Here is a 5,152-nt window from a genome sequence, read left to right on the forward strand (position 1 = left end):
GCAGGGACGGAGCGAGCGCAGATTAAGATGAAAATGAGGAGCTGAGGGGAGAGAGGAGAGCGGCATGCTGGAGGAGGCAGAGGAGGAGGATGGAAGGAGTCAAGAGGATGAGAGAAAAAGAGAGAGAGGCAGGGGGCGAGTTATTCCTTGACAGTCTGCTACGCATGTGACCATTTCGCCTCACTCCCTCCTGCATCCCCCCACTGTCACACACACACACACACTTGTTTTTGCCATTTAGGAGGAGACTGCTTTGAAATCTACACATTCCCCTTCAGAATTAAACCAACCTTTGAGAGTGAGGCTGATTATCCTTTTTTTTAATGCAATGAGCAAAACCAACATTGGATTATCCTGATGGATATTTACTAATGTGGAATAAAAACAAAGAAACAGAATCACTTTAGCAGCAAAAAACAGTTTTTCAATTTGTTCTTAACCCTTTAACTGAAACAGCACAGCTGTTTATATTTATGTTATACAGGATTTGATTGATTGAAGATACTGGAAAGTTGTGTGAGCTTAAGCCAGGAGATCGACATGATTTGATTTGTTATTAATTATACCATAATTAGACATTTCACCTTCTCCTTTCCTCTTGAGGGGTTGCTTTTAATCACAATACATCTAATATTGAATATTGAACATCTAAAAATGAGATGTTTGTTCGATTTTTTGTAAACAGAAGCATGAAATTAAAAGATTGAAAAACAGCCTTGTGACTAAGATGATTTCATCTTAGTTAACTTAAACTGTTGGCCATTTATCTACATTTTGGTGTTAAAATGACACTTGCAAATTTTGCTGAAGCATGGCTTAAGTTTGAAAATTTGTTTTTGTTCTAGAATTATTGAAAGAATTTTTGTAAAACCAAAATAAAATAATTTCTTTGCACGATTTAAAACCACAATTAATGACATTATTCAAATTTTAAAAGAAGAAAAACGTTTTATTGCTATAGGTGGAGCAGTGTCATTCCATCAGGGCAAGCAAGACGAGCAGTGCTTGCCCTTTAAAAGCTAAAAAGAGACATCAATTAAAACAGTCTCTGACATCTAACACAGTATTCTGTCATAAAGCCTCTTGCTTGATTCTGTCTTTTAAATGACTTCCACCTTGTGGCAGTTGGCTATTGTCTCTGGAAGCAGGTTGACTGCTTGACTGGGATCCCATTGAAATCTCTGTGGGCAAGCGATTTAATCTGGATGCCCGTTAACAATGACTTTAGCGCGCCAGCAGATTTTTCTAGTTGCTTGCACATGGGCTTTGTGGATAATCCAGCGGGCTAGACCAGTGTCACCAAGCTGTGCCTGGCTTTACTTTCACTGCTCTGAGATCAGTTATTATATGCTGTTTGTAGAGCTAGTATTAGCAAGTAAACAAGCCCGCTTAACTGTTCATTTAAACCGATAAGTTTTCTCTTACTTACCACCTTGCCCAAAATGTGTGATATGTATAGAGGAGTTAGTGTGGTGTGATGTGAAAAAGGTCTTGAATGATAACTCCTGCATATTAGCACAGAAAGCCTTGATAATGGAGGGGGCCTGGGTTGTCTGGGTTTTAAAAAAACAGTAAAGTTAGCAGCAATTTCACAATAGCATATCTAAAAAAAGAGTTTATCCAGTTGTATTAAGTCACCACCTTAAATTTTCCTGAATATTTTTTGAATCCCCCGTAGATATTAATGATTAACTGTGTCACACATGGTTTAATTCACCTGTCATCATCTCTGCTTGCCTTTCTACAAAATTCACCACATGCCACTGAGGTGAAATAATGTACCGGAGCTGGAGAGGTCAGTACCTTCTAGCTAAATCTGGTAAAATTGACCAAAAGTAAAAGTTGTGCTCACCGACTGCATCAGCCTTTCCAAACTAATGTTTGAAAAAACATGAGGAATTAGTCATGATGGAAAAATTAATCAACTGAGCAGTCCTCCCTCTGCTTTTAGTCTTTAAGCTAATGCCCCGACCCTGTATTTGACGCACAAGCATGAGAGTGCTTTTCATCTTTTTAGTCCTGTAAAGAAAAAAACCCCCACATTTCCTTTCCTGCAAAGTTTAAATATTCTTTCAACATGTTATCCACCTAACTTCACCCTAACTTAACCCCAAGACTGAGAATTTTTCCTTGTGAGGAAATTGTTTGTCTCCCTATGCGCGTATGAGATTGGTTATTATGTCCTAATAATGTCAGCCGCACAGATACACAAACTGTGTTAGTTTTCAGGGGGAATACATCTAATTAAACCTTTCCATCTTTCTGTTCGTGTTAATTCCAAGCCAATACACTGCATCCGAATCCAACTGTCGCTCTCTCAACCACACACACAACCACACACACACACATACAGTCTGTTCAGTCTCTGTTGCTCTGTATAATTAAGCTAGTAGCTCTTGAGTCTGTGATGGACAAGGGGAAACATGCTATTTCCCCCTTGCGTCAGCTGAGAGGGCAAAATTGGTGTTCTCTCTGTCTCTTTTTATCTGACTTGCCCCCCTCTTTCTTTGTCTCTTCCTTTCAGATTTAAGTCCACTCTCTGAAACTCATTGTCTATCAAAAAGAGGAGCCAGAAAACTGTCACACAGCACGGGATGATGAATAGACGTACTGGCGGGGTTTTTTTGTTTGTTGTTGTTGCAATCTTCAAAAACTGCTTGATGTCTTTGTTCAGTGGTGTTCATCATGTCTTCTTTCTTACTTCTTACTTCTTACTCCCCCTTAAGTTATCTCTCTCTTGCTTTCTGTCATGCAAACAATCACACCCACTCTCGTATATGGTCGCACCATAAAATTTATGCCATGCAACAGACATGCGTGAACGCGTGAACGCACGCCAAAAATTGGCACAGCAGCCTCTAGAAAGGATGACTCCCACTCCTTCATGCAACACACATTTACGCAATCGCACACACAGCACACACATTTCAAGCCAACACTCTACTGATGTTGTGAAAAGACCCTTCAGTCCTTAAATTTGGGATTTATTCCACTTCCCTCCCCTCTTTCTCCTCTCCGTCCTTATCTCCACTCTCCTGCCTGCTGTTTATGAGAACAGAAAATCTCCTCATTAGAAATGCATAGTCGTTACATGCTTTCTCCACACCAGTTATGGCAGGGACGGGTGCTAGTGCTTCAGTGAAAACAGCTGACCGCAACAGAGTCCACAAAGGCTCTGACAAGAACAAATGACATCAGCAAACCAGTTGGTCTTGTTGCACATTGATGACAAACACTGACAGGAATAGTTTCTCTAACCAATTATAAAGTTCCTGATACAGTACACGGTGATTATTCAAAAAGAAAATTGATATGGAGTACTACAAGACACTTCTTTTATCTTTTTACCCCTTAAAAGCCTACTAGCCTTGAAGCTGTTTTCTGAACTTTGTGGTTTCTGTCATATTTCTGGCTTCTTACATAACAAAATGCTGGTGTGTGCGTGTCAGATGTTAGCGAGGGTGGTCTCTACTTGTGCAGAATACCCTTGAAAAAACCTGGAAACTATTCTAATGGGTGTCTTCACTTATATACTAAGATGTCAAAGCTATAGGTGAATTATGTTTACAGGGGAGGTCATCAAATTCGTCTTAATGTGGGAAAGGATTAAAAAAACTCCATACGTAACCGCTCTTTGCAAAAGTACCTATCCTGGTTTTAAAAGTGCTCGTTAATACTTTGATTCAGTTTCTTATAGTGGCACATACTCGCTATGTTTTCTGTGCATCCTACATAATCTGCAAACAGCAGATCAGTGCTAATTTAAAATGGTAATTATGCTGATTGACACACACATTTCATAGGAGAATGAATAACTGATGTTTATCTGTGCTAAAATGAAAAATGTTCCAGTTTTTTACTAGAAATATTCCAGGATATCTTTGTCAAATAATCCAGGAAATAAACTCAAGAAACGTTAGTTTACTCTTTTATGGGGTTTTTTCTAAGGCCGATAAAAATAAAGTCAAATGAGATTGAGTCTGAAGCTAACCGAACTTGTAATGGCCACCAGCGAGAAACTCCTCTGATTAAGAAAAAGGAAGTCAGGTCATCTCTCCCATAAACTTCTATTAAAACTAACATATCACATGATTTATTTCCTTGATTTAAAAAACGGTGCTACTGAATTTATAAACCCAGTCAGTAGTTTCAAGGCTTATTTGCATGATATTAGTTTTGAGCATGCAGTGTTCCTCATTTTTAGTCCGATCATCCCCTGGTTTGTCACATTTGGTTTCACAACAATAACATGGCAAATCCCCGAATTCTCAAATATATCCTGCCAAAGGATTTCACAGATCAGTGCATGATGGCTTCATCTATTTTTTTTATATATATATATATATATATATATATATATATATATTGGAACAGAGAGAGGGAAACCTGCACACGGCTACTAAACTGAACAGGACTAAATCTCATAGTTTTTATCTGTCTTGTATGAAACTTGTATGAAAAGCATACAAGAGTGAAAACACATATAAGATCCCTTGAAAAATGATATAATGAAACTTGTATGTTTTGTATACTTACTAAAAAAATATATGAAAGTAATGAGAAAGTGGCCACTTTCATGAGTAAATCATATATGTTTTTACTATTTCTTTTCCATATGGGTATACTTGGTACAATGCAGTTAGACTTTAAAATCCATTAGACTCCAAATCCATTAGCGAAGCATGATTCATCATTCCAGAGAACACGTCTCCTCTGCTCTAGAGTCCAGTGGTGGCGTGCTTCACACCACTTCATCCAACACTTTTGCATTGCACTAGGTGATGCAAGACTTGGCCTCAGGTGCTCTCCATGGAAACTCATTCCATGAAGCTCTCTACGCACTGATCTTGAGCTAATCTGAAAGCCACATGAATTTTGAAGGTTTGGAGTGATTGATTCTGCAGAAAGTTGTCGAACTCTGCACACTATGGTCCTCAGCATCCGCTGACCCTGCTGTGTGATTTTATGTGGCCTACCACTTTGTGGCTGAGTTGCTGTCAGTCCCAATTGTTTCCACTTTAACAGCTGAGTGTAGTGTTGAAGTAGTGAGAAAATTTCACAACTGGACTTGTTGAACATGCGGCATCCTATCGAGGTAACATGCTGAAATTCACTGTGCTCCTGAGAGCGACCCATTCTTGCTCAAATGTTT

Source organism: Rhamphochromis sp. 'chilingali' (assembly GCF_963969265.1).
Source record: "Rhamphochromis sp. 'chilingali' genome assembly, chromosome: 22".
Classification (NCBI taxonomy): Eukaryota; Metazoa; Chordata; class Actinopteri; order Cichliformes; family Cichlidae; genus Rhamphochromis; species Rhamphochromis sp. 'chilingali'.